Source organism: Symsagittifera roscoffensis, chromosome 10 (genome assembly GCF_963678635.1).
Source record: "Symsagittifera roscoffensis chromosome 10, txSymRosc1.1, whole genome shotgun sequence".
In the NCBI taxonomy this organism is placed as follows: Eukaryota; Metazoa; Xenacoelomorpha; order Acoela; family Convolutidae; genus Symsagittifera; species Symsagittifera roscoffensis.
In genome coordinates, this window is record NC_087071.1 from 7,977,764 (window position 1) to 8,003,578 (window position 25,815).

Genomic DNA, 25,815 nt, shown 5'->3' on the forward strand with positions numbered 1-25,815 from the left:
TTATTATTCTAGCCAAAGGAGAACCACGAAAAATAGTTCTAGACGCTAGATAACTCAATTAACTCATTGATGAATCTAATTGTAAATGGCCTATAGAAACAAACGGTTATTACTTCACAACCGCAGATATGACTAGTGCAAATAATCAATTGCTCATAGAACAATTACGACGATAAACACACTTTTTTTTATCAGAATTCAACAATACGAAATCGAAAGATTGTTCTATGGCATATCCATAGGACCAACAGCTTTCTCAGCATAATACAGAACAAAAACATGAAAGCAGCCTCAGATAAATCACACTTTTCCTTAACACGCGTAAAATTTCTTGGACGCATAGATGCAATACAAAAACTCCGCCACCTACAAACAAAAAGAAAATCCAAGAATTTCTTGGAATGTTAAACTTCTTAAGTAAATATGTATATAAAATGCAATTATACTTAAGAACATTTTATAACATTCTTAGTCAACAGAATAAAATTGAATGGACAAAAGAACACCAAAAACGATTTAAAGATATTAGAAAACTTCTTACCGAACAAATCTCAAACACAATTGCAGACCCCAATCAACCATTTTATGCAATGTGCGATGCTTCAAATTTTGGCGTCGGTGCAGCATTACTACAATCTCACAATAGAACGAATAAAATGAACCTCATATTAGCAAAATCTCGCCTATTTACACAAGTTGAATTATGACTCTCTACTCTTATGAGAGAATGCACAGCTATAAAATATACTCTTTCAGAAAATGAATTTTGATACTTGGATCAAAACATCCAACAGTTTTATTTACGGATCACAAACCTATTATCAGATCAAAATCAAATCGTAGCCATAAAGTTCACAGATTTCAATTAATTATAATGAAATTTCCAAAGTTACACATAGTATGGACAGCGGGAAAAAACCTTGCACTACCTGATACTCTTGGTAGAAATACACCACCTGAACTACCAACAAGAAAAACAACAGTTTAAATACCACAAAATATAAAATTCTATCTTGCTAAAGATGAAACTCTACCACGATTGGAATGTACTTATGCAGTAAAAACTAACAAAAATCAATCACGAATAATTAATCTACAACACTTTCTACTATATTAAGATTGTCAAAAAATACTTATGAAGTTGATCTACTAGGTACATCTACATATAGGCCGATTCCATAATCACCTTGGATGAAAAAAAACCCCCAACAAAAACAAATTAAACAACAACCACATAAAAAGGATCCATTTCCTTTAATAGAAAAAGAAAATCTAACTGATAGAATAAATTTATCAGGACCAGTATCAAATGATTCAAAAAACACGATAAATCAAGTTTTTAATCTTCATGACCCACTTGACACAATACCCCTATGAAATATAGAAAAAGAAAACTTTTTTCTAACAACAACAGAAAAAATTACACTAGAAATGTTTGAAAAATCAAAACCTCGACCCAGTCATCAGACAACTAAAATCATGGCGCAAATATAAAACTAAACCAACCAAAGCTGATACAACAATCTTAGGAAAGAAAACACATCTTAGAATTTTCAGAAAATTCAATAATACCACTATAAATGAAAACACAGATTAATTGAATATCAAATACCTGATTTGAGAGAACTTGTCTACCTTTATTAATGATTTTAATAGCATTCAACACTTCCCATACCATACATACTGAGGGACATTCAGAATCAGAAAAGATATACTGTAACTTTATTAAAAAATTTTATTTCCCAAATGCACCAATTTGGATTAAAGTATTATGCATCGATTTTAAAATATGCCAATTAAATAAACCCTACCCAAATCAGAATTGATTTGCAGAAAAACAAGATTTCAAAAGACAAAGTCTATATTTCAATAATAGAATCTCATTCGACACAAAAGGACCAATTTTACCATCCTCAGAAGGAAACTCAAATATAATGGTCATTGATGATGCACTTACGCACTATGTAACACTCAACCCAGTACCACATTGTTATGCTTATTATGAAGATACAGCACTCTACGAACACTGGATAGCTAAATTTGTACTACCCGAAACGATAGTCACAGACAATGGCACTGAGTTTTTTAATAACGAAATTATCACATTATGCCACTTATATCATATTAAACATAAACCACATCTCATGCACCTTAGACAAATCGATTAGTCGAAGTTATGAACCGTTCCTTACAAAAATATCTCAAATGTATCATTGATGGAAATAAAACACGATACACTGAATGGTCAACAGATGTAAAATTATTCCCCTTATCCTATAATTCACAAAAATCAACAACACTAGGAATGTCATCATATGAAATGATATTTAAGCAAAAACCACAAAAACCAGTAATGTTTACAGCGAACGCCCATAAAAACGCACAAGGTTTTTGTCAACCAAACAAAGTTTCAAAATTTACAACTTACCACTTTATACCCATGATGAAATTCACTTTCATCATCCAAAAATTTTAAAGTTAACTTCCGGTACACACACCGAATGGATTTTGGATAGAGATAAAAAACACAATGAAATTTATCAAAAAATAACAAAAAAATTGTTACTCAGGCAAAACATAAATAAACAAATCAATTCACGCTTTACACCAGCAGCATGTTCAAAAATCGGAACTCTTGTTTTAAATCCAAACTTCACAACACAAAAAGGAATTTACAAAAAATTACAACCACTCCGAAAAGGACCATATCAAATAATTGATAAGCCCACTGATGTAAAATACAAACTTACTGACTCAAGTAAAAAAGAAATTGTTCAGCACCGAAATAATCTGTCACTCTATTCTCCGACAGAATACGCACTCCGTGAATTAATTCAATTATATTCCTTCGCAGGTTTAAAAATTGTTCAAAACAATTCAGATATTGAACACGGTCAAAACACTGACAAACATATGATTTCAAAACGAACCAAACAAAAAGAATTAGTTCAGAAATCGTTTCCTAAACCAGAGACAAAAATCTCAAGAAGAGAGAAGAAATAGGAAAATGACAGAAAAAATTGTATCACAGGATCAAAAAGAAAAATTTGAACTTAAAGAGTCATCACGACTTAGAAGTCAGCCACGAAAAGATTATAAAACATTCATTCCACAATCTAAAATATTGAAAAAAATTGAATTTCAAAAACAACTTTAGTTTTAATTAACATTTTCACCTTCTATTTAATCGTTTTGAACATTCACATTTTCTCAATAACATGCTGAAAACCACTCGAACACATCTAGTTCAAAACCAGCCAAAAGAAAGCATTCAGAATCATCACCTTATTTATAACAACACGACTTTATTAGCCGACATATATTAACCTCCAAGCATAACTATAATTATAACTTCAAGACCTCCAGGTCAAAAATAAGCAAACCGCTAAATGTTGACAGCTAAAAAAAAACACAATCTCAATATTACAACTCTCCCCTATCAAGTAGTACAAAGATCAACAATATTTTCTCATTCCAGACCTCAAAACCCCCCAAGCAAAAATATTAAATTAGCCTAAAGAATAAAAAGCACATTGATCATTTAGCCTAAAGAACAAATATTTCTCAGATATCCCCCATCATTCCATAAATAAAAACAAAATCAAGAAGATGTCCCGGATACCGTGGAAAAACCTTTAAAAATATTTGACAAAACCCAACCCACTCGTCAAAAAATCAATAAACAATCGGACCACAGTCGAGTTTAGCCCCAAAAAGATAGAAAAGATTCGACAAAACAAATCATTTCTAAATGCTTCTTTCTGCGACGGTCGACAAATTTAAACAACTATTTTCATTCTTTCTCTTAAAACGTTCGACAATTATAAATTTTTTCATAATATTTTTAGCCGATACTTTAGAAACCTTAAAAACTCTTTTAATTTTTTTGTAACCTCTTTCTATTTTTTTATTCCCTATTCGAAGTATATATATACTTTTCCAAAATCCTTGATAACCGCCTCAGGTACGATAATTCAATAACTATTTAAATGTTTCGAAACCTATTAAGTAGAACCGATGTTATGAACACGATTGGAGTGTACTTATGCAGTAAAAACTAAAAAAGATCAATCACGAATAATTAATCTACAACACTTTCTACTATATTAAGATTGTCAAAAAATCCTTATGAAGTTGATCTACTAGGTACATCTACATATAGGCCGATTCCATAATCATCTTGGATGAAAAAAAACACCCAATAAAAACGAATTAAACAACAACCACATAAAAAGGATCCATTTCCTTTAATAGAAAAAGAACATCTAACTGATAGAATAAATTTATCAGGACCGTTATCAAATGATTCATAAAACACGATAAATCATGTTTTTAATCTTCATGACCCACTTGACACAATACCCCTATCAAATATAGAAAGAGAAAATTTTTTTCTACCAACAACAGAAAAAATTACACTAGAAATGTTTAAAAAATCAAAACCTCGACCCAGTCATCAGACAACTAAAATCATGGCACAAATATAAAACTAAACCAACCAAAGTTGATACAACAATCTTAGGAAAGAAAACACATCTTAGAATTTTCAGAAAATTCAATAATACCACTATAAATGAAAACACAGATTAATTAGAATATCAAATAACTGATTTGAGAGAACTTGTCTACCTTTATTAATGATTTTAATAGCATTCAACACTTCCCATACCATACATACTAAGGGACATTCAGAATCGGAAAAGATATACTGTAACTTTATTAAAAAAATTTATTTCCCAAATGCACCAATTTGGATTAAAGTATTATGCATCGATTTTACAATATGCCAATTAAATAAACCCTACCTAAATCAGGACTGAGTTGCAGAAAAACAAGATTTCAAAAGACAAAGTCTATATATTAAAAATAGAATCTCATTCGACACAAAAGGACCAATTTTACTATCCTCAGAAGGAAACTCAAATATAATGGTCATTGATGATGCACTTACGCACTATGTAGCACTCAACCCAGTACCATATTGTTATGCTTATTATGAAGATACAACACTCTACGAACACTGGATAGCTAAATTTGGACTACCCGAAACAATAGTCACAGACAATGGCACTGAGTTTTTTAATAACGAAATTATCACATTATGCCACTTATATCATATTAAACATAAACCACATCTCATGCACCTTAGACAAATCGATTAGTCGAAGTTATGAACCGTTCCTTACAACAATATCTCAAATGTATCATTGATGGAAATAATACACGATACACTGAATGGTCAACAGATGTAAAATTATTCCCGTTATCCTATAATTCACAAATAACAACAACACTAGGAATGTCATCATATGAAATGATATTTAACCAAAAACCACAAAAACCAGTAATGTTTACAGCGAACGCCCATAAAAACGCACAAGGTTTTTGTGAACCAAACATAGATTCAAAATGTTACAACTTACCACTACATACCCATGATGAAATTCACTTTCATAATCCACAAATTTTGAAGTTAACTTCCAGTACACACACCGAATGGATTTTGGATAGAGATAAAAAACACAATGAAATTTATCAAAAAATAACAAAAAAAAATTGTTACTCAGGCAAAACATAAATAAACAAATCAATTCACGCTTTACACCAGCAGCAGGTTCAAAAATCGGAACTCTTGTTTTAATTCCAAACTTCACAACACAAAAAGGAATTTACAAAAAATTACAACCACTCCGAAAAGGACCATATCAAATAATTGATAAGCCCACTGATGTAAAATACAAACTTACTGACTCAAGTAAAAAAGAAATTGTTCAGCACCGAAATAATCTATCACTCTATTCTCCGACAGAATACGCACTCCGTGAATTAACTCAATTATATTCCTTCACAGGTTTAAAAATTGTTCAAAACAATTCAGATATTGAACACGATCAAAACACTGACAAACATATGATTTCAAAACGAACCAAAGAAAAAGAATTAGTTCAGAAATCGTTTCCTAAACCAGAGACAAAAAATCTCAAGAAGAGAGAAAAAATAGGAAAATGACAGAAAAAATTGTATCACAGGATCAAAAAGAAAAATTTGAACTTGGAGAATCATCACGACCTAAAAGTCAGCCATGAAAAGATTATAAAACATTCATTCCACAACCGAAAATATTGAAAAAACTTGAATTTCAAAAACAACTTTTGTTTTAATTAACATTTTCACCTTCTATTTAATCGTTTTGAACATTCACATTTTCACAATAACATGTTGAAAACCACTCGAACACATCTAGTTCAAAACCAGCCAAAAGAAATCATTCAGAATCATCACCTTATTTATAGCAACACGACTTTATTAGCCGAAAAATATTAACCTCCAAGCATAACTATAACTATAACTTCAAGACCTCCAGGTCAAAAATAAGCAAACCGCTAAAAGTTGACAGCTAAAAAAAACACAATCTCAATATTACAACTTTCCCGTATCGAGTAGTACAAAGATCAACAATATTTTTCCATTCCAGACCTCAAAACCCCCCAAGCAAAAATATTAAATTAGCCTATAGAATAAAAGCACATGATCATTTAGCCTAAAGAACAAATATTTCTCAGATATCGCCCATCATTCCATAAATAAAAACAAAATCAAGAAGATGTCCCCGATACCGTGGAAAAACTTTTAAAAATATTTGACAAAACCCAACCCACTCGTCAAAATATCAATAAAAAATCGGACCACACTCGAGTTTAGCCAAAAAAAATAGAAAAGATTCGACAAAACAAATCATTTCTAAATGCTTCTTTCTGCGACGGTCGACAAATTTAAACAACTATTTTCAATCTTTCTCTTAAAACGTTCTACAATTATAAATTTTTTCATAATATTTTCAGCCGATACTTTAGAAACCTTAATAATTCTTTTAGTTTTTTGTAACCTCTTTCTATTTTTTTATTCCCTATTCGAAATATATATATATACTTTTCCAAACTCCTTGATAACCGCCTCAGGTACGATAATTCAATAACTATTTGAATGTTTCGAAACCTATTTAGTAGAACCGATGTTTTTCTACTATTCATAAATTCCTCACATTTTTAACATCAATCATATTGACTATATGCAAATTTATAAAAACGGCAATCATCACATTCGCTTTAGTAACCGTTCCTTTATTTCTTTTTATTGAAGACTACTATAGTAAACATAAAATTTCTTCATAAAAAATTCAACTCTGAAAATTTTTCTAAAAATACTAATCAACAACCCTCAAACCATTCCCCACCGACAACATCCCAAGAAAATCCAACAACACCTACAAATACCCAAACTTCTCAATCACACGCATTTCTTTCCAATACAATCCCTATGCTTTTGAAGAAAGACACGCACGATTATCCGAACCATTAGAACCAGTTGTTCGCCATACACCTTTAAGCAAACCACAATACGAACCGACATATGATCTATCTCCCACTCTACAACAAGATGTTAATTGAGTAAGACATATTAGTCAAAACAAAAATACACTTGAAATAAATAGATAAATCATACCTCAAAGACAAAACCGAAATTTTCAAACCCCCAGAGTTCATTTAATATACCTCAGTCACCGACACAAACTCCCTCAGATCATTTTAGTAGTACACTACCACCAGAAACTCCCTCACTTGCTTCACAACAAACCATTTCAAATCTTCCATCATATTATTTAGGTTCAACTCCCACATCAGAACAAATTCAAGAAAACCTTTTTAATCCCCCAGTAACTACAGAACGTCTTCCATATTGGGCAACGCACGCATACACTCAAGGTGAACCAAATTCAGTAAACGATCCAATTGACGTTTCATCTGATACAACACTATCAACATTACCAGAATCACTTTCCCTTCCTTCAAAACTTTCACTAAGTCAAAATCACCAACACTTTTTCCCCTAAATTTTCCTAAACATCTTGATTCAAGATAACAAGAAAGCAGCAGACTACACAAGTGGGAACTAAGTAGATTACAATATAGACAAGATATTCACAAAGATATACAGAAACACAACATCCAAATACTTCAACAAAATAGTCTCACACTACAGTTCGAATTTACAGTAAGACCAAATAAAATTGTTCAACACCCATTTCTGTTTTCTCCTCCAAACATAACAGCTCAATCTTTAACTCCCCCCGTCATATATAAATACGATAGATATACCAAAAAGTCAATCGGATACATTAAGTTTATAACCTATTTTCAGGACTATCATACACATGTATATACAAAAGATATTCATATTTTAACGCCTTCTTTTTCTTATTTTTTTCCGAAGCAAATCAAAATCCTTCTCCTCGCACAGGACCTCAGGGTTTAATAGTAACACAAAACGAACAAAAAACACTACATAAATGTGCTATAAATCAAGTAACACAACGTGAATCCGAACCACAAGCTATAGAAACCACAAATGTAATAGCTACCTTAAACTCAAAAGCCCGAGCGACAACACCTACAGAATATAAAATCACAGCAACCTTTTCCGAAAAGAAAGTACATTGTTCTCAAGTCCGAAATCAGATTACACCACGAAACTTTCTACCAAAGTTATATCGAAAGATTATTAAACTTCAGCCCTGAAGTTTGTAATAACGAACTAAAAAGACTAAAACTCACACCAAGTAAAGGCACAAACAGAAAACTTGTAAATTTTCAAGTTTTTCCAGACTCAGCACAACAAGCAGAACTTGAAAAACACCAAGGTCATTTACGACTAGATACAAAACTTCCCTTTCATGGAGCACATGGAAGATTAACACACGATCTTTACGATAAAAATTGGACACCGCACATTGGAGTAAATAATCCTTCAAACTGCAAAGCAGACACAAAAAATAAAGGAACCAAGAAATAATGTTTTTCGATTGGAAAATACAACTTGAAAAAATACAACTTACAAGCGACTTAAAAGATGACACAATACTTCATCAAGGAATCAGACTTCCTTGCAAAAACGACCAAGGATGCTGCGATCCTACATCATGCACACACGCAACCATTGTTTGGTTTCCCGAAAAAAAAACATGTACAATTTTCAAAATAGCAAAATCACAAGCTTGTAAATTTTCAAATTTTTCCAGAATTAGCACATTAAGCCGAACTTGAAAGATACCGAGGTCATATAAGACTAGATACCAAATACCTCTTTCACGGAGCACATGGAAGATTAACATATGATCTCCATCATAAAAAATGGATACCACACATTGGAATAAACAATCCCTCCAATTGTAAAGCAGATACAAAACAAAAGAATACCAAGAAATAATGTTGAAAAAGAACAACTAACACGTGATTTAAAAGGTGACACTATAATTTATCAAGGAATCAAACTCCCTTGAAAAAACGACCAAGGATATTGCGATCCTACTAGGCGCACACTGGCAACAGTCGTTTGGTTCCCTGAAGACACTTGTACAAATCAATTCCGTTCGAAGATGTAAGCCCTGATCAACTCAGACATAGTAATTTAAAATTTAGAAACAATAAAAATATAGAAAATAAATTGACACGTTTCCAAGTATACCCAGAAACGGAACTAGCAAGTAAATACACCAAACCACTTTACAAAACACAATATTCAGAAATTCTTGTCGAAAACAAAGACGGTTTCGACATGAATACAGGAAAAAAAATAAATCTAATGGCTACATCTCACTCAATCACAGACGAAAACTCATACGTCCCAGTAAAATTTCAAAAGAATACAGGAAAAATCGGTGGAAAAGTAAGATAACAAGACAAAGACAGTACACGCTTACAAAAATTATCACTAATGAACAACACTCATTTTGGTGCAATCCACTATGACATACACCTAGACATGAAATTAGATTACACAATGAGCAGAATTTTCCAAGAATTGGCTTTGACCGAACTTGAAACACTCCATCAATTATGCGAACTTGAACGCACAGAAATTGTACAATCACTTGCACTAGCGGTACTAAAAATCCCTTATGCAGGATATTTTTTATCAGGAAACAGATGAAAGTTTTTTGACTACGAAGAAAATACATTATGGTTTTACACCTGTACCAAAAAAATATCACCTTTGTATGTATTCGAAGACAAAAGATGCTATAAGAGAATCCCAGTATTGTACAAAAATAGAGTACATTTTGTTGATATGCTCTCCCCTTCAGAACTTATTTTTGGGATACAGCAGTCCCATGTGGATCAGAAAACAGCCACAATGTTATACAATTAACATTATAGCCACAATAGCCACAATGGGTACACTTAAACCCCGACAAAGACAAATACTATCTGTTAACACCATATCCAACATGTAACATTCGTCTACTTCGGTCACATATGAGGCTTAAGAAAAATAGGCCCTATAACCATTGGCTCAAGAGTCAGGGACACTATCTCTTGTGTTTTTCTAACTCAAAACGGTCGGAGCCAATTTGGTTCACTTGCGACATGAGAATACAACCCGTTACAGCTTAATTGATACTACCAAAATATCCCCCACTCGAGAAATAAGAACGTGCCCATACTTAGGTCTCAAAATACCCAAAATACACGAACGCCGTTAAAAACCGGGTCGGAACAATCCGTTATGTTGCTTTTTATTAGACAGTAGAACTTTGATCCATTTCAGATGGATCAACCTAAAATTCGCCTTATCTCAACATAACAACCATAAAACACACTCGAGAAAACTAAATTTGTTACTTACTTAGCAGCACGCTTGAGAAACAGAGTAATTAAACTAATTAATGACTCTAGCACAAATATAATCGAATATAACTCAAGAAGTCTTTTAACGATGAGTTCCAATCATAGGAAGTAAGTTTTAACTCAAGAATATAGTTTTGGATCTGGACCATTGGGAGACTTCACTTGGCTGCCTTTCCGTTGAAGGTTCACCCTGGTCCAACTGATTCTAAGCCTGCTTCTCGTATTTGTTTGGTTTTCTATGTCAGATAGGACCGCTCTACTCTAGTTTTCTACGACGGAAATTGCGAATAGCAATTTGCCATTGTATATCTCTGACAACTTTCCCGCAATTGTAATTCGGTCGTTCTGATTTTATTTTATCTGTTTTCAGTTGTCGCGAGAAAACTGAGCATGACAGGTTCCATTCGAAATTTTGAAAAATTAAATTCCACTCCAAAAACCACAAACCACATGTCTCGTGTTCCTCAAGGTCAAACTTCCAATATATGACCGACTGGCACATACTCCCCGGACTCAAGATTGATGTCCTCATCGCGTGCTGTCGTCTGTCAGTGAATCCCAGAAAACCGAGTGTTGCTCAAGGTACAGTGCCAGTGGTCATTTACAGAAGTTTGCGGCGGACTTAAGTTTATCTACACCCCAAAATTCACAACCATGTAAAATTTTCATATTATCGCTAAACAGCAATCAAAATCTGCATACACCTGCACCTTTGATTTTTCGCTCTTTAAGCCAACGATCTAAAATTTCTTTTGTCCCCTTCAATCAGGAAATTGTCATGCAATTTTTTGATTTATATGATAAATATAGCATTTTAATAACAATATCTGATTCGTTAAAATTTCTTTTTCGTGAACCCAGATTTCATCCGAGCTCACCCTCGAGCCCCCTTCCCTCTCAAGACTCAAGACTCTAGAATTTCCCCTTTGAGCCATCTGCTCATCTCGTGTTCTTCGCCCTCGAGGTACTAGATTCGGACGTAGTTTCAACAGTGCTTCTTCATCATCGGAGCTAATCAATATCTCCTCCCAAGCCTTCAGCTGTTCATAGGATCGCATCCATTCCCTTTGCTCCTGCAATCTCTTTGCTTGGTTGGGCAAACCCTTCACTCTCGACTCTCGGTTCAAATAGAAGGAGTTGTGAATGCTCAGGCTCACGTTCTTTGCCAAGTCTTCCTCTAGTATCGACTCCCTCGACTTGGTGTTGTTTCTGGACACTCTACCGACTCTTTTCCACCCCGTCGTGATCGCATTTCGATGGGTTAACAGAGGTCTCTTGAAGGCCTCTGGTCCAATCTCGGCGTGGAACTGTCGATACTCCTTCTGATATTTCCTCATGTGGTGTAGCCGACCATCAAGACCGCTTCAAGACTCCCTGCATTCACCCTGTTCCTCTAACTGAAGGATGGCGTTCAGCATCACCGCCATTCTCTCATCCACTTGGGTGTAATCCAGATCCCTCAGGCGTCTGTATAGTTCATCAAGCGTGGGCTTCTTCAGAGCCGCGGGCATGGACTTCCAGAACCTATCTGCCATTTCTGTGATCTCTAGATGATCTCGAGTTTTAATCCACTTAACAGTTACCTTACCGACTTGAGAATTACCTTACCGACTTGAGAATTACCTTACCGACTTGAGAGTTACCTTACCGACTTGAGAACGTGAGGAATTTCTTTTCGCAAATATCTCTTGCAAGCGTCGATGATTACTAGTTTGTTTAAGACCTTCTTTTCTCTCTTTCACTTGAGTGTGGTTGAATTGTCAACTTTGTTTATCTAACCAATCTGAAAATAAAATCCATTTTAAGACTAAGATGTCATGTTCCTAACCTAAACCCTCCCCCCTTTTTAACATTTTAGTTAAAATCTTATCCTTTCAATTCTATTTAAAACAATTCAATTGGAAGTTCTCTAGGAGCATGCAGATTCATTTTATGTTTTAGCACCGTCAATTTTCTAAAATTCAATTGTCATGCCAATCGCGTTTTAAGATCCTTTTACCTGTGCCATGCCCCAATACCCGACTTGAGATCCCTTCATGCCCTACTCGAGACCCCCATGTACCCGACTCAGGCGATGCTCAAGTAGTTTTTCTTGTGCAGATGTACTATTATCTCTGTTTCTGCGAAGACCCCGTGCAGGATAGCATATAGTTCCCTTGGGCTCAACTTGCCTCTGTTTGGGTCAAAGACCGGCATTGAGACCTCCGTTATCCTTCTTTCAAACATGAAGTCTCGTAGTCTTGTTAGTGCCAACATCACGTGTTCAGGGTCGATTGTATTCCTGTCAGTGACCCTCGTCACCAGAAAGCACAGGTACTTGCCTGGGACTTGCGCTACTGATGGGGGAAGCGCGCCATTCCTCCCAGCCCCGGTCTCTGAAATTCCGACTTATGTCAGGCTCTGGCTCTTCCTCATCCAGTTCCAATTCGCTTGTTTCTCTCACTTCCTTGAGTTTCTTTATCATCAAAATTTTGGTGTGGGTAAGTCCTACCCCCACTCCCCGGACAAAAATATTTATCGACGTCCCCGTCGATGATGTTCGGTCTGAATTATCCGGCGGAATGTCAAGCGGCCTGTCTGCTGCCGTCCAACCGAAGAGAGGGTCCTCTGTTTTCTTGTGTTTTTTCGATGACACGTCGACTTGTTGAATGCTGTGCCCTTCGCAGTTTTCGTTCTTGACATCGCGCATCCACTCTAGTATCCTCAAGTTCGTGTTCTCCCTCCTCTCTATCTCGCTCTGTTCCAGGTCCGTCTCCAATTCCGGTGTCGAGTAGTCTTCCTGCGGATAATGTCCACCATCATCAATAACCTGCCATTCATCTTCGGCTTCTAGTTCGCCTGCACTCAGTAGTTCATCGCCCAATTTGTCTGGCTGTATCTTATCAATCAAAAAGTCATCCCCGTACCTGTTGTACCTCATGCCTGTCCGTTTACGATTACCAGTCCTGGTTCCCGGTGGTAGTGGTCGATCTGGCTCCATCCACTTTGGCACCTCATTTTGCTCCGGGTCGTTCCAGTCCTCCTCTACAAACGATCCTGCTTCAGAGTCAACCTCTATCTTTTCATTGTCGTCCAAACTCAAGTTCTCATTGCCATCATTTTTCTCTCTGGTGCCTTTTTCGTTCACTTCACACGCTGGCTCTACCACTAGGTACTCAAGACCCTCCATGTCCTTTGGTATACACCAGTCCTCTGGGGACGGGACGTGAGGCTTCATATTTTCTCTCAGTACTCAAGCGGTAGAACCGTCCTTGTTGATGTACTTCCGTTATCATGAATGGTCCTCTCCACTTCTTGAGTAGTTTCTTTGTTCCCTTGGCATTTTGGAAGACCCACACGTACTGGCCCACCTCATATGGCTTTGCCTGTAATAGTTTTCCATCATATTTCTTGCGTTGTCTCATTTTTGCTTGCGCAGTGTTCCTCCTGCATAGCTCGTTTGGTTCCTGCTGTCTCCTGATCGCTTCTTTCACGTATGCTTGAGGCGACGTCCTTTTCCCTTCGTATTCCGGGTAAAAGAATGTCAGAAGCATTGCTCTCTCCCTGCCCGTCAACATCATGAAAGGACTGATGCCCGTCGTTGAGTGCTGCGTACTGTTGTAGGCCACTACGACTTGCGGCAGGTATTTATCCCAGTCAGTCATGTATCTTGAACAGTATACCCTCAATATATTGACCATCGTTCTGTTCTGTCTCTCTACCAGCCCATTGGTTTGCGGATGGTAGGTTGTCGAGTGTGCTTGAGCAATCTGCGATCTCTTCATCAGTTCTTTTGTCAAGTCCCCCACAAAAGCCTTGCCGTTGTCCGACTGGAAAGTCGATGGACAACCATACCGCGATATCCAATGCGTTATCAGGTGATCACATGTCTCCTCGGCTGAGGCTGTCTGACACGGAACCGCTTCCGCCAACTTTGTGAAGTGATCTATTATAACCAGTATTTGGTTATATCCTGACTCCGTCATGCAGATCTTTTGATGGTCTATCTGCACCACCTCGTTGAACTCTGAGCTCTCAACGGACTTAAGTGGGGACTTCATCTTCCTTGGGTCTTTTACTTGGAGGCATGCCAGGCAGGCATTCACCCATCTCTCACAGGCTTTCCTCAATCCTGGCCAATCAAACCTGTGAAGTAATCTTTGTTAAACTTTGTCTATCCCCTGGTGCCCCATCTGATCGTGCGATCTGAATAGCACCTCCGTCTGATACAACTGTGGTAATATGATGAGATTGTGCTTGTGTAGTATCTTCTCATCATCCTTTCTCTTGCACTGAGTCCTCATTCCATTCTTCACACTCCCCGGACAATTTTTCTTCTCCGGTTTCTTCTTCCGTGGACATGGACCACTCCCCGGACTCTTGACCTAGTCCCAGGTGTTCAGCTTCTTCTTTGAGCGCCACTTTCTTCTTCCTAACCTTGGTCTGCTCAAGAATGCTTTCAGGGATTTTGTCAACTAGTGACCGCACAACATCTTTGCTATCAGTAGCGCTTCCTCTTGGCGAGTCTGCATTTTTGACTGTTTCCTTCCTTCGCAGCAGCGTGACTTCCGGTTCCTCTTGACCCTTTTCTTGGATCACGGGTTTATCATCTGCTAGTTTCTCGAGTAACCTCATTAAGTCATCATCTATTTGTGCATCTCCCGTTTCTACATGGTTGAGATCATAACCTTTTGCCTTGAGTGTCTCCCTCACAATCTTGGACTTGAGTATTATCCCTATCGGCATTCCTCGTTTTTTCTTCAAGACCGTCTTCTCCGGAGGTTCTTTTGGTAGTTCGGGGTGATCTTCAATCGGTTTGCCTGACTTGTCCAACCATCTCGTGAGTGGAAGACTGTCGTACGTTTCCTTATCCATGAAGGAGAAGCCATCCTTGATATCGGGTCTATCTGCCTCCCTTTGCTCGTGTCTCTCGTTGAACTCCGTCTTCTTACTCAAGCTGTCAGCCTTTTGATGTTTGTCTCGTGTCCTATGCTCAATTATCATGTTATACCCATCCAGGTGATTTATCCACCTCCCAATGTAACTTTGGTCCATTGAGTACGTCTTCAGCCAGCTCAGTGCCCTGTTGTCGACTCGCAGCTTGAATGGCTCGCTGCCTAGGTATGCTCTATACTTCTCGACAAAGGTAACCACCGCAAACATCTCCGCTTTCGGTGCCCCGTACTTCATTTCCGTGTCACTTAAGACTTAGCTTCCGTATGCTATTGGTCTCAAGACTGTTTTGCCGTTCCATTCTTGTTCTTGATGGAGAGTTCCAGAAATCGCTACCACCGACGCATCCGTGTCCAGCACGTACATCCCTTTCTCAGTTGGCATACCTAGTACTGGTGCCTCACACAGCTCTTTTTTGTTCTCTGGAATGACTCTTCTGCTGCGTTACCCCACGTGGACTTCTTGCCCTTGTGTCTCATTAGTTGTTGCATCGGGTATACCTTGTCTGCATAGCCTTTGATGAATTCTCTGTAGTAATTCGCGAAACCCAGGAAGCTCATTCACTGGTGTTCCGTTTTCGGCGATTTCCAAGTAAGAACTGCTTCTACCGCGTCTGGATCAGGTCTGATGCCGTGCCTGTCCACCATCCTGCCCAAGTATTTTATCGAGTCCTTGAGTATCTCGCACTTTGATGGTTTACACTTCAGCCCCGACCTCTTCATACATGCAAACACTTCGTCAAGTCTCTCAAGGTGGTCTTCTAAGGTGGGCGTTGCTATTACCACGTCATCCACATAGCACATTACCAGATTGCCGTACTTCTTCGTCACCCCTATTAGTGCGTGTGCCATCAGTCGCTGAAATGTTGCAGTGGCATTGCAAAGACCAAACGGCATCCGTTTCCACTGAAAAAGACCCAACTCGCAGGCGAACCCTGTCTTGTCCCTGTCCTGCTTCCTCAGCGGTACCTGCCAGAAGGCCGAACCTAAATCAAGAGTCGTAAAGAACTTTGCATCACCTAACTTCGAGAGGCTCTCATCAATTCTAGGTATGGGATAGAGATCCTTCACCGTGACGGAGTTCAGGTATTGAAAGTCACAACAAAACCTCAATTGGTCGCCTTTCTTTTTGGCCATCACTACTCCACACGCCCACGGTGATTTGGATGGTTCTATCATATCATACTCTAGTAACGTTTCGATCTCTTTTCTACACGCATCCGATTTTTGTGGGGTCATGCGCCTCGCCCCCTCCCTGTGCGGCATCGCATTCTCTTCAAGTTCTATTTCATGCTCAACGAAATTGCAGCACCCGATGTCCGACTTATGCCTCTTCTTCGTTCCGCTGTAGTACGTCCTTGATGGCTTCGAGCTGTTCGTCTGTCATTTTGACCCTCAAGTGTTCAATCTCCGACAGGACCGGTTGATCACTTTGCATTTCATCCAGTGTGGGCCGCTCTGGAAAGTTCGAACAGCTCGACAGCCCATCGTTCGTCTTTGACTTAAGTGATTTAACAAGACCCGATGAACTTTTTGTTTTCTGTAATCGTCTTAAGATACAAATTTTGTCCCAATGATTAGGACAATCAACAACTTCATTTTGTTTTGAATTCTCAGTCATTTCATATCGAGTTTTAACCGGTAAAGCATATCCCAGCTTCCTCCCCCTCTGTATCGTGATCGGTATATCAAGAGTATTAAACAAGACACTGACGCAGAGGCCGCTCTTCGTTATCGAGAAGGATCTTCCTAAAACAGCAGCACTTTGACTATTAGGATTCGGGACTATGCACACCTGCTTGTTGTCACTTAGTTCATTGTAATTTTTCATCCGCAAGCTTACGATTGCTGCTTCGTTCGCTTTTAGCCTCACCCTCCTACTCAAGAATACCGGTGCTTTATTTTCATTCGCTAATTTTAAATTTACCGGTTTTATTGCGTACCTCCTATCCGGGTTTCTCATCCTGAACATCGCATTGTTTAAATCAATCGTTACGTCAAAGTTCCTGATGAAGTCCCTGCCTAAAATGAATTGGTCAGACTCGTCCAGGTTTTCTACTACAAGAAAGCTCATCCACAGATTGCGTTCCCCCAGATTTAGGGCTATTATTGGTGTCCTGCCTAGCACCCGCAGCGCCCCTTTGTTGGCTGCTGACAACCGTCTTCTCGAGTCTATCAAGTTGTTAATGCTACATAGCATTAAAGTATGAAAGTATAGTATAAAGCCAGTATAGTTGCTTAGCAATATCAGCTATATAGCTCAGCGTATACATAGTGCGTTCCGGGAAGTTCGGCGTGGGTTCGATTATCACCTAGGTCGTTTCATTTGAGAATCCTATTTGAGCCGAACCTGACAGTACATAAAATGCTAATATTTTAATCGGTTCAAAATTGGTTTGCAATTGAGTTTCTGTTAATTAAACTGCGTGAACTAAGTATGAACTCATTGTGAAAAAACACATAAATCACACAAATCAGGGCATGAACAAGCCCACTTTTTAACTTGATACGTGTAATGTTGTTGCTAATTCCGTGCAATAAAAATTTTTAAAATTCGCCTTTTATTGATTCTCTTGAATTAAACCGATTCTGTTTCCTGTTTTTATAAGTTATAAAAAAAGTTATAAAAAAGGCCAGATTATTTTGGTGCCGCGCCAATCGGGAAACAAAAAACCAAGGACCTGGAAACAGAAAACAAACCGATACGTGAACTAGCCAAAAGACGATTCGGCCTAAATATCCGAAATAGGAAATCAAACCAGAAGAGCGGGATCTATCAACTAGCTGGCCGAAAAAGGAACAAATTGGTACGTAAACTAGCCGAAAACGATGTGGCATAAATAACCGAAATATCCTATCAACGGAAATCCGCCAAAGTGAGCAGCCGACAAACTAGATCTCAGAAGTTTAACAACTTCCAACAAAGCCGACAACCCAGAGGCCGACATCACTCAAGACGGAAAGTGTTTTTTTTTGTGGAATCTTCGTGTACTTTTGGACTCAGGCCCGGTGAACTACCTGCAAAAAACTTGTAAGATCGAACCTGTGCTTTCAACTAACTTTTACAATTTAATTTGTGCTAGTTTTTTAATCGAAAAAAAGTGCTGTTTTTTTGATTATCAGTGCTATAAAATTTCATACGATGTTGTTAATTGCAAACCGATTAAGACCATACTAGATACCTAATCCCAGCTCATACCCAGTACCCTATTACCCCAGGATAGTCTCGAACTCAAAACATTTTGTGTTCGAGACTATCCCATTACCCCAGGATAGTTTCACAAACTCAAAGAGTTTTGTGAAAAAAAAAAACTGAATAAAAATTTTTCGAAAAAAAAAATTCTCGAAAAAAAAGGCTATTCCAACTTTTCCCAAAACTTTCACTGACAAAAAAAAAATTTTTTTTGCCCGAATTAAGAGCAAAATCGGAAAAACCGTTTTCGTCTCGCCCGTTCAAACGTTTAAACCGTCAATTGTGTCGAGCAAGTTTTTTGAGTGAATCCCTACCTCGGTTTTCTCCAGTGGTTGGATAAACTTTAAAAATTTTGCTCGGCTCGCCCCGTTTTCGGCCGCATACCGCCGCGACCGTTACTGCTACCGTTTTGCCGTAACGTCGTTGAGTTTAACCGATAAACCATACGCGTTAACTTAAATAGTACTGAATCGAAGCCTTAGCAAAACCTTAAAAACCCTCAGCTAAGGGTTCTTAAAGTTCTTATCGTGATAAGTTTTTTTCTTCTATATGACGACTTTACATCAACAGACTCCTTAAATTGATTGCCATTAAAACAATCGTATCGCTTATCACTCTCAATGGTGTTCATCATTGCTGCGAGTTCTCTCCATCACTCCGTAAATACATCACCATTAACTCTACAAAAACGCCTCGACGACACTTTTAAAGCAGTTCCAGGTTTAAGCTTTAATTTGAATGCAAATAACCGGCAAAAGACTGTTCAATATCTTTTAAGCAATTCCCCCAAATGTATGGTAGAGAGAAACTTTATAATTTGGCATGACGTTATAAATAATTCATTGAGCAAGCATAGATCAAACAACGATAACCCACTTACACCAGAAATTCTGATTAAAATTTTAGAAGAGTATAAAAAAAATATCAGCCATTATTTACGTACACCGTCAAAATACCCCTAATATTTACGTACGTTTGGTTGAAACAGGAATATTAACAATTAATGTGACTAAACATTTAATATCAAAAAGAAAAGCTAGCAAAAAAGAATTAATTCGTAAGCTTAAATTAATTCATCCTCCGGCGTTTTTAGAAATAAAAAATTTGAGAATCATTCGACGTTATTTCCCCAATCTGTCCGAACTTATCAATAAAGTTAAAAGTCGTCGACCAAGTTCAGGGAAAAGAAAAGCAGATAAGCAAAAGATTTCACAAATGACAACAGTCGAAGAATATTTAACATTTGTTAGGCATTATAAACCTTGATTTTTTTGATTAGTTAAATTCATCTTTATTTTCAATCTTGTAGTTTGTTGTCCTTCTGTTCCGTAGGCAACGAGAATCGTAGGGGTCTTGCGAGGATCCTCTCGTTCGGCATAGGACGCGGCTACTTTACTTGAATTGACTTTAGTTTGATTCCGTCAACCGACACTATTTTTTTGCTCTTATTTAGAAACAAATATTTCAAAATGGAGCTTGATCTCGGCCAGAAGCTAAACAAAATTTAATTTGCCAGGAAAGAGTTAGTAACAAATCTTTTCGATTACAATGCCAAAATTACGGAATATATAAGTGCGAATGATAGACCAGCTAAAATTGAAACGTACATAGAAAAACCTAGCATTTGCTTACAAAAAATTATAGAGAAATTTGATGAGCTTAAATCTTTGTCTATGCACAGCAACAACGCTGCTGAAACAATAAATTAACTTGAGTTTTACCTAGGATCTACCACTGCAAAACATGACGATGTATTAGGTCTAGCTAAAAATTACTTTCAAATTAAACATCAAGAGGACCAGATAGCAACTGCACGAACCCCAACGCCAAGCGAATCCGTCCGTTCCAAGAAACACCTTTCACAGCGTTCTAAGATTGCATCAATGACTTCGAGTGAGCGTCGAAGAGAAGCAGCCCTTGCAAAAATTGACGCGAGGAAGTTGAACGCCAAGTAGAGGCTAAGCTTCGTTTGAAAAAGCAAGAGATCCAGATTCAGTCGATGAAGGGTCAACTTGATCTTGATGTGGTTGTAGAGGAAAGCCGTCAAAAGCTAGCTGAAGCAACTATCGAAGAGGCTGAATATCTGGAAGACGCCTCTGAAATTTGTGAACTTCGTCGTAGCAGATCGAAATTGGCAATGGCCGTTCAGGAGAACCAAACGGAGAAAGACAGGACAAGAAGTTGGGTGAACACTCAATTCCCAACTCAGGAGATAGTTCAGCCCGTGGCGCCAGTCCAAAGTGTCAATCTGGAACCAGCTTCCAAGTTCTTGTCATTTTCAAGTTTTGAACCGCCTTTCAGTAGAAATCTGACGATGATTAATAACTCACATCCATTTGCTGATTATTTCGAAACCACGTGTATAAACTCACAGAATGTTAACGTCCCTCATACATCAAATACAAGTGTCCGCTTGCCAAATCCAAAGATAAACAGTACGTATGAGTCACAGGAACAGCTACCTTTGACCAACCTATACAACTACAACCCTTTGATGCAGAGTAGTTTTCATCATTCTAATATCCCGACGAGCTCAATGTCCATTGCTCAACAAACCTTTTTCCCAAGTAATTCCGCAAATTTTGTGTACCAACCGCTTTTACCAACTAACGTTGGTCCTCTCAATCCTCCAACAGTCACCTTCTCCCCTAACTCATATTATGTCACACAGCCATCGAATGTTCAACCGTTCTCTAGCGGAGGAACAACTTTTTATGTCGGTGATCTTAAAAACTTAGACGCCGCAATCTATTCAAAACCGCTGATGGCGCCTTATACAAATGAGAACAAACAATATGGCCCATTTACGTCCTCGAGCAGTAAACCAATCACAAATCAAGATCTAGCTGAAATCTTGACACTGAGCCAGAAAGGTCCCTTGCCTGAATGGAAATTGTCTTCTTTCAACGGAAATCGCGTTCCCACGCAACAAGACTTCTTGAAAAGTGCAATCGATGCAAAAGTTTTAAGTGATGATGTCAAACTGACATATCTCAAAACTCTCGTTTCAGGCAAAGCGAAGAATGCAATTGCCGAATTCGCTTACAGTGGAGTATTCTACAAGGACGCTTTGAAAACTCTAGAGAGGAAATTTGGACAACCACAGACGATTGTGGCAGCTCATCTTGAAAAACTTTCGAATTTTCCACCTCTCAAAATGCACAACTCAGAAAGCATTATCAATTTTGCTTCCTGTATATCCAGTCCTGTCGCAGTTTTAAAATCGTTAGGATATGAGTATGACTTGAAGAGTACATCCGTTGTGAATCAAGTTATTTCAAAATTGCCTCCAAATATGAAAGAGTCATGGTCTCTCCACTCTGTAAAGAAATGTTGGAGACAGCCAACCGTTTTAGACTTTAATGATTGGCTCCGCGACAAGGCTGAGGCACATGAACTTATGCGTCTGAGTCAGAATAAGTCACGACCTGAGGAGACTCCAAAGACTGATTTCCATAAACCACCTACAAAAGTTTTTGCCGCTGCTTCAAAAGTTGAAAAACCAAATTATGCTCCGTGCCTCCAGTGCAATGGTAAACACCCACTCTGGAGTTGTTCTGTGTTTAAGGAAAAGACCCCAACTCAACGAGCTCAGTTCTCCGCACAAAATAGGTTGTGTTTTGCTTGCTTTCAACCTGACCACATGTACCGAAAATGCCCTAAAGCCCGCAAATGCACTAAGCCTGGTTGTGAAAGCACCCATAATGTCTTGTTACATGGTGCTGAGAAAGTTTTCAGCGTAAGGTCTGCAAACAAAGAGTTAAACAATAGCAATAATGCAAGCCATTCGAATTCAAACAGTACCGCCCCGCCGAACCGGAATAAGCCGCAAACTTCGTCATCGAACGTAGCCGGTTCGTCGTCTTACAAGAAACTAACGGGACTCCTTCCTGTGCTTCAATTGGAAATAAGTTCACGCACAGATGTTACCACTGCTCTTGTAATGTGCGATTCCTGTTGTACCCACTCATGGGTCTCGGCGGGCCTAGCACAGCGTTTAAATTTAACTGGCCAACAGCTAGATATTCTGGTAAACGGCTTCAATTCGACGGAATCCGTTCCCACGCAACAAGTCGAAGTGAATGTTTTTGCCAAATTTGACCACCATGAATACTCGTTTAGGGTTACGCCGTTTGTGAAAGACAGTTTGAGCGTTGGTTCCGGAACCATTGACGTTACCATTCTCCAAGACAGGTTTCCACATCTGCAGCCAATTAAACCTATTGTCTACAAATATTCCGACGTTGAGATGATATTAGGGCAGGATGTCTTTCATGCAATCAAGCCTCTCGAATACTTCCAAGGACGAAATCAAAACACTCCTGTCGAGCCACCACTTTCAAGTGCAATGTTGAAGACGTAGCACTTGCTGACCAAGTGAACAAATGGTACGAGCTAGAGTCGTATGGCACGTTTAAACAAGCTGATCCCCGTTCCTCAGCTGATAAACGTGCACAAAAAGTTCTTGACTCTACCACGATTCATGATGGCAGTCGTTACATTGTCGGAATGCTCTGGGCTGATGACAACATTCATCTTACCGATAACTTTTACGCTTCGTTAGTCCAGTTTAAGTCTCTTGAAAAGCGTCTAGAGAAAGATTTAAATCTGAAAACTCAATACGCATCAGATATCCGAAGTGATGTCGAGAAGGGTTACGTGGTCCCGGTTAGCCCTCACGACTCAAAAAACCGTTCAGACCGAGAATGGTACGTACCGCACCACCCAGTTTTAAATCCGAACAAACCCGGCAAAGTTTGGCGCGTTTTAAACGGTGCTTCTAGGTTTCACGGCAATTCACTGAATAACTCCCTTCTCGTCGGCCCCGATCTGCTTCAGAACCTTTTATTCGTTTTAATGCGCTTCCGAGAGCATAAATACGCACTTTCCGCAGATATCGAAGGCATGTTTATGCAGGTCGGCTTACTAGAAAGCGATCAACGTTCCTTGCGTTTTTTGTGGTGGGAGGACCCCACATCACATGTGAGTGTATTTCAATATACAAGGCATATATTTGGAGCGAAAGATTCTCCGACATGTGCTAACTATGCTCTTCGCCGAACAGCCGTCGATAACCAAGATCTTTACCCCGATATCGATTGCGCCGTGCTTAACAACTTTTACATGGATGACTGCCTTGGGTCTGTGAAAAACCCAGAAACTGCTTTAAGGTTAAGTCGCAGTTTAGTTGAACTGCTTAAGTTGGGTGGGTTTAATCTTATAAAATTTATTAGCAACGTTCCCAATTTGTCTTCGAAACTAAATCCCCCTAAGACCAGCGCTAACAACAGTAAGGAAATTATTACCGCTGCGATTAATCCGGAAACCGCATCGCATGTTCTCGGTCTCAAATGGGACCACGTCACCGATACATTGGTTGTGAGCAGAGGAGTCAACCGCGAACTCAAAGACTCTCTTACGCAGCGATCGGTCCTTAGTTTTGTGTCCTCCGTGTTCGACCCCATAGGTCTTCTCGCCCCGTATACCGTACGCGCACGTTTGTTACTGAAAGATATCTGGAGATTGAGTGGCCAACAGTGGACGACCCACTGCCAATTGAGTTGTACCGCAGAATCACTGAATGGCACTCTGGCTTGCGCCAGTTTTAGGGCAGCTCAAAATACCTCGTTGCTATTTTGACTTCTCAGTAGATGAGGTTGAGCTGCACATCTTCGACGATAGCTCATTGGACGTTTTCTGTTCTGTAGCCTTCCTTCGAGCTCAAAAAACGCCTGTTCCAAATGTCAACTAGCGTTTGTTTTTGGTAAAGCAAGGGTAGCCCCGATGAAGGTGCTTTCAATTCCGACGTTGGAACTTCAGGCTGCGCTTCTTGCCAGTCGCCTGAAGGATGATATCAAGAAAGCTCTGACACTGAGTATTTCCAAAGTGTTCATGTGGACTGACAGCACAACAGTCCTTCAGTGGTTGAACTCGATAAGCAAACAGCCCGTGTTTGTAGCCAATCGAGTAGCAGAGATTCTGGAGTCAAAATCAATTGACCAATGGTTCCATGTTTTGAGTGGAGACAACCCCGCTGACACCGGAACTAGAGGTATTACTGCTGACTCCCTCAAGCAAAGCAGTTGGGTAAACGGCCCTTCCTTTTTGAAAACTTCTGATTGGCCTTTCAATCCAAAAAAGGGAAGTTACTGACAAAATTCGCCTGGATGGTCCGGTCTACGATCTAAACGAGGGTTTTGAGGTCTGTTCCAATTTTCCGTGCACTGCAGTTTCGACTGACTTTGCCTTCCCTTGGGAAGAGTATAGCTCGTTCTCCAAGATAAAGCGACTGTTCGCATATATGTTGAGACTCTCACCAAAGCATAGACATTTCAGATCACCAGATAAGGCCAAAATTGATCCAGCAGAACTTGTTATTTCAGAGGAAAAACTTTTGCAACTTTCGCAGGTAGAGTCATTCCAAGCTGAAAGTAAACAATTAGCAGCTGGAAAATATGTGAAAACGTCGAGCCGTATATCATCTTATTCGCCTTTTATCGGGCCGAAAGGTTTAATTAGATCTACCGGCCGTATCCAACGTCTCTCTGCAACCGCATTCGAAACTCGAAAATTTTGGATAGCCACCATCGCCTAATCCGATTGTTTCTCCGTTTTTATCACATTAAGCATGAACATCAGTCAGTCGATTACCTTCGTTCCGTCATTCATCAGCAATTTGTTGTACTACGCTTAAGATCTGCACTAAGAGCTATTGAAACACATTGCGTGTGCTGTAGGAAGCGAAAAGCGAAAACCGTTACTCCAATGATGTCTGACCTTCCCGCGGAGCGTCTAGGTTACCGCTAGCCACCGTTCTCGAACTGTGCGGCGTCGATTATTTTGGACCATTTCATGTAACCATTCGTCGATCTTCCGAGAAACGCTGGGGTTTTCTATTTACTTGCTTAACGACTCGCGCAATTCACATTGAGTTGGTTCCATCCATGGACACAAGTTCATGTGTGATGGCTATCAAGCGCTTTATTTCTAGGCGAGGAACAGCCTC